Source organism: Typopeltis vanoorti, chromosome 6 (assembly GCF_054136105.1).
Source record: "Typopeltis vanoorti isolate ZY-2024b chromosome 6, IOZ_Tvanoo_1.0, whole genome shotgun sequence".
Taxonomy (NCBI): Eukaryota; Metazoa; Arthropoda; class Arachnida; order Uropygi; family Thelyphonidae; genus Typopeltis; species Typopeltis vanoorti.
Genome location: NC_143554.1, coordinates 17,782,871 through 17,798,330, shown reverse-complemented (window position 1 = coordinate 17,798,330; position 15,460 = coordinate 17,782,871). Strand labels below are relative to the sequence as shown.

Sequence of the window (15,460 nt, the reverse complement as noted above, 5' to 3'; positions counted from 1 at the left end):
TGCCATAAAGAGCCACTCCTGAATCATTTGTTACATTTTTCATACAGCCATCATTCCTTCCACTCTTTTTCACTTTTACATGTATGTCTGTAATTCTTTTCATTTCATTTTGCTTATACTTCATCTCTTGCCTCATCTTCATTAACTCTGCTTTCATGTCCGTATCCAATATATGGTAACAAAGATGCAGGTCTGATATTTTCATGCAGTTTCATACGATGCATCTGGTTACTTTTAGTAGTGCAGCATCTGCAGCAGACCTCACGCTGATGTTGTGACAAGGATCCCCCAAGGATAATCAACTGACTCATATCTTCTCCTGAGCAACATTCAACATACTTCATGATTGCCTAGTACAACAGCAGTAGGCACTCTGGATGTATCCCATCATAGAACTACTACTTTTCTGTGAAGGACTGGCAAAAAGCAAAACTACCATTCCTGCTAATAAGAGTCATTCCTGTGAGTTTCCAAAGTACTTTATATTTTTCTTTGGTGGTATGAAATACCACTCCTGATATACAGGGTGTTCGGGATAAATTTGACAGTTTCGTAAGGAAAAAGAAAATCTTCTTTGTATCTATTAAATTTAATGAATTGACAAAAAAACATTACAGGCAGAGTTAATTACAATACTATCAACAAGATTTACTCAAAATAACCACCATTAGCATCGATCACAGCTTCAATTCTGCTTCGGAACCTCGAACAAGCTGATGCTACAGTCTCCCTGGGAAGGGCCGCAAAAACTGTTTTAATTTTATCCATTAACTGGGCTTTTGTATTACTGGAAGTGCGATTGGTGTCTTTTTCAACTGCGCCCCATACAAAATAATCCATGGGGTTAAGGTCTGGGGAGTTTGGAGGCCAAACATTTGGACTGGTGAAGTCGAAGAAATTTTCAGACAACCATTTTTGACTTTTCCCAGAGGTGTGGCAAGGGGCCGAATCCTGCTGCCATACATACGGCCTACCATTGGCTACCCTTGTTATCCAGGGCTTGACTACAGTTAGCAACTCCACGAACAAAGCCCGAATTCCAATGCCAGAGTTCTTCAACACCTGTTCCTGCAGATTTGCGAGGAATTCTGCTGTACGAACGCAATCAGATCGTCTGCTAGGGATCTTTCTTCTTGCTACATCCTCGTAGTCACCATTGCAAGTCTCTAGTTCATGCCTGATTGTTTTTACTGTATTCAGGGAGCATTGGGCAGCAGTCGTAATATCCTTATTTTGATGGTGGGCACGAATCATCATGATACAAGTTATTCTCTTCCATGATTCAGGTGGGTTCCAGCTATCCATCCTTTCTGACATCTTGTATATGAATGAAGAAGGGTCCAAACTTTTAAATGAAGAGAAGTGTGTGTTAATACATGTAACTTACGGAAAAATATAATTAATTATAAATATGTCAAATTTATCCCGAACACCCTGTATGTGCTAACTTTTTTTCTGCATCTCTGATATGTTCTATGAAGTGGATTTCTCCCAATAGACTCATTTATCTGACATAACATCTTGAGAAAAAAATAAATAAAAAATTTGATTAGCATACTCTAATAATAAAAAAATAAATATATAAATACGTTTAAGCTATTAACCATCCAACCAGCCAGGACATATATATATATATATATATGTCCAAGTTATCATGGATGCGAAGTGCATATTAAAATTGTAATACCATTGATATTACATTGAAATATGTGATGGATAAGAAGTGTAGAGGAGTGATGTATTTTATCCATATTGACAGCAACGTGGTTAAGGAAGTCTGTGAAATTGTGAAGAATCTTTGCAGTCAGGCCAGATGACATATGTCATACACGTACCTCAGCCAAAGTCTGAGTTTAGATGTTATCTGTTGAGTGCTGTTTGTTCAAATGACTCGATGACCATATATGCAGGGAAATGGATGCTCCAATAGGGCCTCCTGTTTGTTCACAATAAATGTCTTGAAACTCATAAAAAGTGTTTTCCAAAATAATGTTTGAAGAGTTTGACAATGTCTGGTGGAAAAATATCTTCTAATATGTTTTTCTCTTGGGATGTTAGTAATGTTACTTGCCAATAATATCTGCTGTCCTTCATTGTCAATCATAGATCTTTCATTATCTATGTTGATGACATCATCAATAGTTAGCATAAAGGACACACAATGAATCTAATCGATGTACTGCATACATTATATTATTTTTATCATTCTCAGACCTCAACAGAATCAAAGGACTCATTGTAGGAGTTCCCCACTATTAAATGCAAAATTCATCAAACCATATTTTAAACTAGTACTTGCACAATCTCAGCAATGCATTCCACTTACTCACCACTCCCAAGCAAAACACATATTCCTCGCTCACTCCCTCCTTATAATTTCCAAAGAGAGTGCTTTTTCCTACTCCAGTCTTTCTCCACTCTATAAAAAAAAAAAATCTCATCTGCAATAATCTGACACAAACCTCTCACCAAGTTATATGTCTCAATCATTTTATCCCTATTCATTCTATCTTAGTTGTGCAGACAGCATTGTTTCAATTTGTCCTCACTTATACAATAATAACAAACTAGACACTACTTTAGTCATTGTTCTTTGGATCCTTCACAAAATATCATCTCCTCAAAAACTGAATGATAACTTTGGACAAAACACCAAATGCTATCATGTACATAACAGAACTTCTTTTTTTGTCTCCTTACTCCAAAAACTGCAAAGGTTTCAGATTTGAATGGGTTGCTAATGACATTACAAAAGGGTAACTGTGAGTCCAAGAAGATGTTGAAATGTATGTATACGAATTCCAGACATATCAGAAATAAGGGAGAGGGGTTTTTCACATTGGTCAGCTCGACCAATATGTCACTGCATGCTGCTGTTATGCAGTAGCACAACACTACTTACTTTCTACTCATTTGTAACCATTACATTCTGCAAGGCTCTCATTAAATAATCGTGTCAGGTAACTGTTCTACAAATATTCTCTAAAATGTAGTGATATTCTACCTTCACAAATTTATCAACATTGAGCCAACTCAACATCTCATATTTCCAGTTCAGTGTTCAGTCACTTCTCATCCCTGTAGTACCCCTCCATCCTTGAAGGCACAGCACATTATCACTAACCAGTATGAAACATTCTGAATCAATTTCCCGATATCCTCTGCAGTGGTCACTTTGAAACTATTATCATCAACTAAACAACCATGAACAACCTTGATGCATCCAATCATTTCTCACTTTCCTATCCTACACCTTACATTCCTCATGAATCTGTGCATTGCATGCCATTTTATCTTATTCTTCTTTAGTAACAATGTTTCAACAGAAACTGTCATGTGAGGATCAAATCTCTCTATTTCATTATATCATCCCAAATTTTCCTTCATGAACTCTGCATTTCAGATTTCTTTTTCTAGATCTTTTGTTATCTGATCTCTCCACTTTTCCTGTGGTGGTGTTCCTCTTGGTCCTCCCCCCCGCCCCTGCCATTTTATACTTCAATAATTTTTCCAAAGTATCTGTTTACTTTCACTATTCTTCTATTTCATCTCATCCTTGGTATACAGTTGTGCACTACTTTGTTTTGGATTTCACACTATCAATCCCTTACATTTTATCATCTCAATATATCATTCTAAGCTGAATATGGAACTTTCCATGATTATTCCAGTCCAACTTTCCCAACAGTGAAGTCATCTCCCTTTGAGATTTCAATGCTTACAACTTCAAATTGCAAAGCTCAAGTGGGGGGGGGGGGGGAAACACTACGTCATCTGCCATTGACAATGATCTTACACATATTGTTCATATGTACCATTTTTTACAAAGACTTTTGTAAAAAATGGTACCCTTCAAAATATGTGGTGGATGATGTTTACTTATGAAACAATTCAGACCACAACTTAGTGCCAATCTCTTATCCCACAGAGCAACACTGTCACAACCACTCTCATCTGCATATTGTTAGGCAACATAAGAAAGCCAACTGGGAGATCTTCATGACTTCTGTGATCCTTTTCATTGGTGAGACTACTGTTTATAGCCTTCTATTCAAAACATTCACAATGAACATATAAGGGTGGTTCCATAAGTTTCTGGCCTGAATAACTTTTAGAGGTGATAGAAAGAAAACAACTGTGTCACTTTTCAACATCTCTGAATTAACATTTCTATGCCCTTGAAAAAACAGTCTGTACTTTTGTCTGCAAAGCAGCCTAAAACTGAATCCTTCACCACATTGTCAGCTGCAAATTTTCTCCCTCAAAGGTCTTTCTTCAGTTTCAAGATGAGGTAGTAGTCATTGGTGCTAGATCTGGGCTGTAGGGTGGGTGTTCAATCTCCTGGAAGCCACAGTCCACTGCAGCCTTCACAACAATAGCCGTAAGAACTGGAGCATTGTCATAGGCGAACACCATGACTCAGCATTCATCATCTCTTCTCATTTATGGCATCACACAGTTTGTGCAGGAGTGAAGCATAATATTCTGTATTCATGGTGTATTCCTTTCCTTAAAGTCAATCAAGAGAATTCCCTGGAAATCCCGAAAGATTTTTGCCATGATCTTCTTGGTGACCTCTTGGCTTTACGCCTGGTTTGCACCACTCCATGGATTCCCTTTTGGAAAGAGGATCATAATAAAGGACTATGGTTTCATCCCCAGTGACAATGGATTCCATCACTTCTCTCTGATTCCCTTGGCAAAGCTCTAAAACCTTGTGGGAACAGGTCACATGATGCTCCTGAAATGAAGAGAGAAGCCAGGGGAACCCACCTTCACTGACCTTTGTCACATGAAGCTTCTCTTGAATGATGAGAAAGATGACTGTTATAGGAGGTCCCAACTTTGCTGAGATTTCTTTGAGCTTTAGCTGTCTGTCAGTGAGCAGTTATTCCAACAAGAGAGACATTTTCCCCAGTCATCACTTCCACAGGCCAACCATCATGAGAATCATTTTCAATGCTCTCTCTCTCTCTCTCTCTTCCTAGGCAAAACTGTTTAGCCCATTCCGTAACACCATCCAATCACTGTTTCATAGCACTTGGAGAAAGCCCTTTTTTGGTGAAAAACTTTATCACTGTGTGGTACTCAAACGAGTACCTCCAACTGAACAAGGCAGGTAGAGAGTTGAAACTGGTACACTAAGCTTCTCATAGATAGTGTTATCTGTCACACATGGTATTTTAAAATTGGTGCGAATTTTGTATGCCAGGCAGGAAACTTTTGGAACCTACCTTGTATCACTGAAACAACTTTCACTGATATGGAAACATTTATTTTCAATTCCACTCTAAACTCCTGTCTGCTATCCAAGTTTTGGATCTCCAAAATGTATGCCAGGAGTATACAAGAAAAAGAACAGGCAAAGAACAACTTTCTTCTTTCAAATCTCCTGTTTCCTTTTACTGCTAATATCAAAGCACAAAACAGCTAAATGCAAACCATCAACACATCCAAAATTGATTCTCATCATCATCGTCATCAAATTCCTGACATGTACCCTCAAGGGGGTGTACAGGATATGATAGTACTACATGAAAAACTTACATCATTACTAACTTCCTATCTACAATTTTTCTCCAAATCAGCCTGTTACTTGTCAAAACTCCAACATTATCAGATCTTATATTTCTGTCTTCTAAGGTCCTTTTTACTGCATCAATCCACATATATCTTAGTCTTCCTCTGGGTCTTTTCCTTTGGGACCAACCTGGCAGAGAACGCTTGTTCTCTGCAGGTTGGTCTTAAGTTACCATACCACCTGACATTAGCTATGCTAACACATGCCTGGATGCTGACAATGTCAAGTTCTTACCAAATATCTTCAATTTTTAATATGATATTGCCATTGACGCCATCTATTCATGCCCCTAATCTTTCTCAGGACTCTCATATCTGTGGTCTCTAGTCGTTGGTCAAGTGTTTTATTTCTGACCCAGTTCTCAGATTCATAATTAAAACTGGTATTTAGTGTTCCGACTAATTTCTCTCTTATTCCATAAGAATTTATTCAATTGACTGCCTACCATACCAGCTTTGTTGATTCTGTTGTCTATTTCTATATTTAATTTACAATCTTAAGCAAAAATCGTGCCTAAGTAGCTGAAATGTTCTACTTGTTCCACAGGTTCCCCGTTCACAACACAGTTGACATTTTCAAAAATTCTACCTATTTTCATTGTCTTTGTCTTTTTAATGCTGACCTTCATACCATATGTATTACAACAGTTATTCAATTTAGTCAGGGAATCTTGCAAACTTGTAGCAGCTTTATTTAGAAGTATAACATCGTCCGCATAAAGCAAAGAGCTGACATTAATACCTCCAATTCTGATATCATGTTTAATATCACTTTTCTTCATAATGTGATCCATATAGATAATGAATAACAGAGGGGATAATGTACATCCTTGTCTCACACCAGATTTAACATTAAACCATCTTCCTGTACTTCCTTCAATTCTAACTGCTGATTTACAACTCAAATAAAGAATAAGTATTGCTTGATATAATGCCCCATTGACACCATATAACTGTAGCGTATTGAATAGCTTAGCTCTTGACACCCTGTCATATGCCTTTTCCAGATCGACAAAACTTAAATACAGATCTTTGTTATAATCCCATGCTTTCTCAACTACTTGTTGTAAAGTGAAGATCTGATCCTGACAGCCTCTATTTGGCCTGAATCCAGCTTGTTCTTCACCAAGCTTTTCTTCCACAATTCTTCTCAACCGTTTCTCAAGTATACTTGCATAGATCTTGCCAGGAACACTCAGTAGGGAAATACCTCTGTATTTCTCACATTCAGTTTTATTTCTCTTTTTATATATGGGTACTATGAGAGCTCTACTCCAATCATCGAGAATTCGTCCCTCAGTCCAGGCTTTCTGAACTATGCAGTGCAGCCACTGTAAGACTTTTATACCACCATACATCAGCATTTCTGGTCGAATATCATCTACTCCTGCTGCCTTTCCACATTTCAAGCCTTTGATGGCTTTTCTACTTCAAGTATGGATATGTATTCCTGACTGCATGCCTGGTCAGTGTTTTTTACCACTGTGCTGTCATCACTGCTTGTTTGATTTAGCAGTTTTTCGAAGTAATTACTCCATACTTCAAGGATATCTTTTTCTACCGTTTTCATGTCACCTTTATCATCTCTAAATCCTTTTACAGCACTCTTTCCTCCATTCCTAAGCTTCTTCAACAACCTCCAGAATATTTTGCACCTTCTTGATATTTATTTTCTATATTCTTGCCAGTGTCCCATGACTTTTGTTTAGCTAATTTTACACAGTGTTTAGCATTCTTGCATTTGTCTCTGTATTCTCTAAGAGCACAAGCTGACTTATTTGCCAGGAACTTTTGATATGCTTTCTTCTTTTCCTTCAATGCCACTTTAACTTCCTGTGCCCATCATGGAGTTCTGATTTTTCTATCTTTGCAGACAACCTCACCACATGCCTCTCTGGCTGAATCAATCATTGTTTTCTTCAAGGCTTGCCACTGAATCTCCAAGGTTTGGTTCCTGTTCTCAAACTCTTTCATTCTTTCCTCAATAATATGTATTTTAGTCTACAGTTCACATCTGAGAGCTGCTCAACTTTTATTCGCTTTAAAACTTTCTTACATGTTATTCTTTTCGATATGAAATTCAATTTTATCCTGCTCAAGACTAAATAGTAATCGCTTCCAATTTCAAATCCTCTGTACACTCTGGTGTCCTGCACCAGGGAGAAAACATTACTATCAACAATAGCATAGTCAATGAGACTTTTCTTATTCCTTGCCTCTTCTCACCATGTGAATTTATGCACACTTTTATGTTGGAACATGGTGTTAGTAATAACCAGTCCATGTCCTGAGCAGAAATCCAACAGGTATTTGCCATTATTATTAGCTTTGCTCTTTTCTCCAAATCCCAAAATATTTTTGTATGTCTGACAATCATTTACTACTCTGCTATTTAGATCCCCAACAAGGACCAACTTTTCCTTTTTCATTGTGTCAGTTGCTTTTTCTAAAGCATCAAAAAATTCCTCCACTTCTACCTTAGTAGAACAATAGGCTCAAATAAGTCCCATTGTCCAATTCCCCATTCTGATATTTGCCCACATCACTCTACTTGAGATTGCCTGCCATTCAAGAAGCCTCGTATTTTGTGCTGAATACTATGGCTACTCCTTCTTTTCCTTGATTGTCATTTCCTGAGTATAACATTTTGTATTTATTGCTCAGAAAGATCTCACCAGTTTTTGTTTCAGTCACCCCTATTATGTCGATCTAGGACTTATCTAATTCTTCAGCTAGCTCCATTTCTTTGCCATTCAGGCTTTTTATGTTGATAGTACCAATCTTTAACTCTGGTGATGTTGAGTTGGGGTGTGCTTTCAGATTTGTTCCAGGAACTAACTTTTCTCTGTTCTCCCTGGTTCCCTGGCGAAAACAACGGGGTCCTTGTTTAACCAGGCGACGCCCCAGCCGGCATGAAATTTTGTCATGTTGTACTGTTAAATTGTGAATGAAACTATGTTGTGTAATTTATTTTTTTTCATTCACATTTAACTTTGCTTATTATGTATTAATCATAATTTGTATAAAGATTATTTATTGTTCCTTAATTAAGGAATACTATTTAAATATTTATTCTAAACTTAACCTACTATTAATTTATTAAATAATAATATGTGTAGAAATTTATGATAACTAAAATATATATGTAAAGTAACGAAAAGTGTATTATAAATAATTGTATACGTAATGAAAGAGCTGATTAAGTAGCTCAAATATTCTGTTTATTGTTATTTGTGAAAATTTAACGTTATGTAATCACTTACGTAAGAGTAGAGCGTTGTATTACATTAGCGAAATGTTTACGTTCATGTTGTCATGGAGACGCATGAAATAAACAAGCACGAGTCGAAGAGTGCGTGACCTTGGAACCAGAAAGGAGAAACATGTTGTTTATTATTTTAACGGTATAATAGAACACAGAAACTAAGTAAATAATTGATTTATTAACTTGATGCTGATATTTCGCTGGTATTATAACCAGCATCTTCAGAGCACAAAAACACTGTTTGTCACAATACGCGAGACTAAAACAACATGGTGTACATTAACAAAATTGTAGCAGCAACACAACGACTAGAGTCCTGATTTTGGCGCCCTCTATCTGAAAAAAAAAAAAAAAAAAAAAAAAAAAAAAAAAACGCTATCATATATTGCTAGAGTCCTAGAAAAGTGCTAGTTTTTCCTTAATATGACTGTCTCCCAGATCTTCGGCAAGTTAATACAGCCATAATTTGTTGAGATTTGGAGTGTGTTTTAGGGCTTCTGTCGCCTCTAAGAACAATCTCTCTGATTTATATGGGTTTCTGTGTAGTACTTTTGTGTTTTTCCAGTTGATCCTGTGTGCAGGGGTATCCAGAGCATGGTCTGCTAGGCCCGACTTCCCATAATGATATTTCCGGACGTATCGTTTATGTTCGCTGATGTGGATATTCACAGTTCTTCCTGTTTGACTGTAGTTTGACCGTAAGAAGTTCGAAAATCTACAACAACAGAACACCATACAACGACCGCAATTACAACAAGACCTCGTCGTTGTGAATCTATCGTCACTCACCTTAAGCAAAGAAGCCACAACTGCTTTAAGTCGAGGGCACAACTTTGCCATAACTCCCAAGCAAGTTCCAAAAGCCGAAATAATGGTGTCCATCGAACGAGGAATTTACGACCTGCCTCCAACAATAGCTAACAACATACGTTTAGATGTGGCCAACATCCTAATCAAATCCAAGCCTCCAAAAAGTAATATCCCACATAAGGAATTCATTGCTATAAAAGAGCTACACAACAACAGCCAGATTACCATAACAAAAGCAGACAAAGGAAATGCAACCGTGGTGATGGACACAACTGAATATGAAAACAAAATGCACACACTATTACAAGATCAGTCAACATACAAAATTATAGATCGCAATCCCACCAACACACAAAAGAATAAGGCACGAAAATTATTAAAAAAAGTCACTTCCTGGCCCAAAGACACAGTTAACAAACTCAAACCCTTCCATGTTAGAACACCGAGGATCTATGGATCACCAAAAATTCACAAACCAGGCACACCCCTACGCCCAATTGTGGACAGTATAAATAGTCCCACATACAAACTGGCTAGACATTTAGCAAAGCTACTAGCCACTCTCACTAACAATTCTCCCTCCTTTATCAAAAATTCAGCACACCTAAAAAGCATCTTACAACACCTCACCCTAAAAAGCTCAGACTTAATAGTAAGCTTTGACATCACTTCACTATTCACAAATGTACCACTAATAGAAACCCTCAATCTACTGAAGTCACACTTCCCCCCTGATATATTTGAACTATTCAAATTCACAATACATGCAGGATATTTCACATGGAAAGGGAAAATATACAAACAAATTGATGGGACAGCCATGGGCTCCCCCCTTTCTCCCCCCCTAGCCAACTTTTACATAGAACACCTGGAAAAACAAGCAATCAATACAGCCACTCTCAAACCAACACTTTGGCTACGCTATGTTGATGATGTGCTTGCCATTTGGCCACATGGCCTTGAGACATTGAAAACATTCTTAGCACATTTAAATAGCCAACACCCAAAAATCCACTTTACTATGGAACCGGAAGCCAACAACGTCTGCCCTTCCTGGATACACTCATCACACGTCTCCCAGATGGTTCCTTATCATTTTCAGTTTTCAGAAAACCCACACATACAGGCAGATACTTACACAAACAATCACACCATCATCCTTCTCAACAATATGGCATATTAAAAACACTAACCCATAGAGCGAGAGCAATCTGTTCAAATGACAAGGCTCTTACTGCTGAACTGACTCACTTACGCCACACCTTCTTGGCCAACGGCTACAATCCACAAAAAATAAACAAAATACTAAACACTCCTAAGAAACCCCTCCCACCATCCACCACAGAGAACTACAACAAAACAGTCACCATCCCTTACATTAAAGGCACATCCGAAAAGATCTCAAGAATTCTCATTAAACATAAACTACGCACTACATTCAGACCATGTAGCAAATTAGCCACCCTCATCCGCTCACCCAAGGACAGCATTCCTCCTTTATCACATCCAGGAGTCTACCAAGTACCCTGCTCATGCAATCAAGCCTACTACGGTCAAACAGGAAGAACTGTGAATATCCGCATCAGCGAACATAAACGATACGTCCGGAAATATCATTATGGGAAGTCGGGCCTAGCAGACCATGCTCTGGATACCCCTGCACACAGGATCAACTGGAAAAACACAAAAGTACTACACAGAAACCCATATAAATCAGAGAGATTGTTCTTAGAGGCGACAGAAGCCCTAAAACACACTCCAAATCTCAACAAATATGGCTGTATTAACTTGCCGAAGATCTGGGAGACAGTCATATTAAGGAAAAACTAGCACTTTTCTAGGACTCTAGCAATATATGATAGCGTTTTTTTTTTTTTTTTTTTTTTTCAGATAGAGGGCGCCAAAATCAGAACTCTAGTCGTTGTGTTGCTGCTACAATTTTGTTAATGTACACCATGTTGTTTTAGTCTCGCGTATTGTGACAAACAGTGTTTTTGTGCTCTGAAGATGCTGGTTATAATACCAGCGAAATATCAGCATCAAGTTAATAAATCAATTATTTACTTAGTTTCTGTGTTCTATTATACCGTTAAAATAATAAACAACATGTTCGATGAACACATAAGTCTGTCCACATGAGAAAGGAGAAAGGGAGGCAATAAGAATTTTATAGAAAGAAAAGGGAAGAGTTTTGCGGAGCCTGAAGGAAAGTAGGATATAAGCAAGGAAGTGAAAGAAAATTGTAAATTCTTTAGGGCAGAAATTCAAGAGCATAGTGTTTAGAAGTAAGCAAGAAACGTAGTGAATCTTATACTCAGCTGCAAGTGAAATCAGCTGTTGTTATAGAGGAAAATTGATGTCGTAATCAGATAAATAAAGAACTGGACATTCAATGGGAAATTCTGATTAGTTCCAGTTAATTTAGGATTACGTCTTAATTCTATGTTGCCCTGAGAAGAATTATAATGAATTTAACTAGTTGCAGGAAAGTAAACAAGGAAGGATATCAGTACCTTATTGCTGTTTTTTTAGAGTAGTGAAGCGCGATTAACAGTAGTTCAGTTAAAGCGTTGGAGAATTTTATTTAATGTGTTTCGCTAGCTCAAATAAGTTAATTCATAAGTGTGCTTGCAATAAATTGTTGTATTGCAGATTGTATCTGGTAAGAGTAGTCATACATGTTTGTTTATTCTAACATTAACTATAGCGTATCTTCGAAGTTCAAGGTCCGAAATAAGATTGCTTGGAATAATGTCTATCTTGATTAGTGCCTGCTGTGAATTTAAACATTAAGTACAACTGATAGATGTGTGCAGACTGATCAAATGAGAAGTTTTGTTTTATTAACTTGAATTAAGAAAATTTATAATTTTGAAGCAGTGAATTGTATTTTAAAGTTTAGAACATTGAATTGGAATGAGTGACTTAGCAAGATGTATTAAGTTATTTGTTTCATTTAAAAGTAGAATTCATGTATTTGCTATATATCGTATATTAAATGTTTTATTTTGTTAATCTAAATATTGTGTTTGCCTGAACTCCCTTTTATTGCACCGTTAATAAAAAATTCGAATCTTGCGGGTGCCCCAAGCAGAATAATAATAAATGATTCGGCCTAATGAGAAGACTGCTAATTTAATTAAGAATTGATCCTACTATTTTATATAGACTAATCTAAAAATAGGGTGGCGCAGTATAATTATAAATTTCCCTACTTTTGGATCGGTGATCAATTCGCAATTAGTTATTTTATTGATAAGAGTGACTTGAACCAAGATGGCGGATTTAGAACATAACATGAAAATAGAACGTCGCGACAGTACCATCATTTTCTATATTGGTTTAAGCCAATAAGAATACAATTTGATCAGCTAAATCCCAAATTGCCAGCCCATCCTCGTTCGTTCAGTATCCAGGTAGATACCCAAGAGGGTGCACCATGAGAAGGTGAGGATTGGACATTAGGTCAGAAGCCCTGGTCAGTTCTCCGCATGCCTTTAAAGGCTATGTGGAGGTCTCCTCTCTGTTATACAGCTTTGACCCTTAAGCACCCCCCCCCCCCTCAAAAAAAAATTGATTCTCCAAGGACTAAAAGCAGAAAATGTTTGACTTGTCCAAATGGTATTCATGCCTTCTGGTCGCTTTCTAAAGCTACTGGTCATAACCTCTGTTCAAGGCAGCTACCAACACTGTTGAAAAAAAAGCCAATCTTCCTACCTTCTTCCTTTTACCCCAATTCTTGCATTGTTGATGTTAACAAATTAAATGGACTAGAAATACAAAGGGACATTCAATGTCACCACTTTTTGCTAAAAAGAGATAAGAAAGAAACCTGTCTAAACTGGATACCAAAAAGTCTCCTGACCTTGATGGCATTTCTCCAATTGTTCTGAAGGTTTGTTCTGATGAAGAGTTAAATTCAATTCTATGTCACTTTTTGAAGCTCTCTTAATCTACTTGAATCTATCCTGCTGCCTGTAAATTAGCCCATATACAACTCATTCCTAAGCAGACATCTATCAAATTACAGTCCAGTTTCTCTCATCTCTATTTTCTCTAATAGTAAGGGAGAAAACCATCAACACTCAACTACTATGCTACCTTAAAGCTTCTCATTTGGATAAATGCTGAGAAAAAATCTGGTGTGTTCCAGGTGGTTGATCTCCAGAGCACTGATTGAGTTTTGCATAAAGTTTTGTTCTGCTCCCATCATTTGGCCTGTTTCAGCAAATGAATTGCCAGCCTTCTGACTGAGAACACATTATCCATGATAATGAACAGATTCGTATCTTCAAACTAATGATTATGAGAAGAGAATGATTTTTTTTTGTCTGGTTTGGATTTATCATACAAGTGCAAGGATGTCTGCATAAGTAAGGCACCAGGTAGGAACAGATATCTGTAAGTTGTTCAATTGTGTCAGACTACACATGAATATACAAAAAGGCATGCAGATAACATTATGTCTGTACACAAATGTTAGAATTATCAGAAACAAGTGGGTACAGTTAATTGCCTTGGTCAATAACTGGTATCACGTGTAAAGGGTACAGTATTTTTAGGAAGGATAGACAGGTCGGGGGAGGGGAAGTACTAATGATATTCAATGACTTGAATTCAGTTAGGAAATCTATGCCTGCAATACTAGTAACAGTTTTCCACGTGCCAGTATGTATGAGATTATCCTTAAAAAATAATCATGTGGTTCCACATATTCACTTGAACTGAAACCTTTGATTGATGAATCCACATGTTACTACCTCATGTTTATACTTTCATCCAGTGACATGTTCATAGCTCACAATCACATATTTCAGCTGTCAATAAATTCAATACTCTAAAACCTCCTGTTATATCACATGCTGTCTAAGATCTGATCTACAGGATTATCTTTGTTTCCATAGGGGCTGAAAAGTTCTTATAAAACCTAAAACAAAAATGATATTAAAGCAACTGATATAACCATTTTTTTTTCTCAGAGGATTGCAAATGATGCAGCAGCATTGTAACAAGGGTATAACATTTCATCATGGTGATTATCACAACTTGATAAACTCTTGTGCTGCTCTTCCTATCCATGAACATTTTCATAATTAAAAGATTTAATAAGGTGTCACCCTTGTTTTATTTACCCAACTATCTGTCTAAACATTTCACAGTTATTTTCTATTCCCTCGCCAATAACAACAATTCATTAGATATTTTGTTTATTTATCTCCAGGTTAAGCTAATGTCCTCAGATTCATTTCACATACTGCTTTTTTGTATATTTGTATAATTTGAGCAAGGTTTCCATTTTTCTATTTGTTTGATTATTCTACCTTTTATTGCATTTTTTCAATATGCTTTTGCATTCTTTTTCTGTTTGCTTATCTCCATTTATTTACTTTTTTTTGGAAGGCATACTTTTTGTATATTTCTTTATTTATGATCTTATCAAATTTTCATTTTCCCACAGCTTTCGAAAGTTTTGATTTCTGTAATAGCATTTAACTGCTTGATCTTAACTGTCTCAGCTCTCATTTTAGAAGAATAATTTATGAAACAAATTCATCTTCCCTTATTTCTTATGGTATTATTTGGTGCCTATGTGATCTATCCAACTATAATAATTTCATTTACATATAAATAAATCTGCTAATGCCTTTTATTCTTCAAAATTTTTTTATTCTAACTAAAGAAGATAAATTGTCCTTTTGAGGTACTAAAGACTAAATAGACTAAACTAATAAATAATTTTTTTCTCTAAATTTTGAGAAGTTATATTAAAGAAAAGTGACTAGCTGGAAGAATTCTAAATTTTGT

At 36.6% G+C, this 15,460-nt stretch overlaps 1 protein-coding gene across 3 annotated transcripts in view; it reads right to left on the bottom strand.

Annotated features, from left to right (window-relative positions):
- The window catches only part of LOC150105315 (ubiquitin carboxyl-terminal hydrolase 48-like), a 776,830-nt gene that overhangs the window by 557,314 nt on the left and 204,056 nt on the right, over positions 1 to 15,460 (bottom strand). The gene's annotated exons all lie outside the window — the stretch shown is intronic.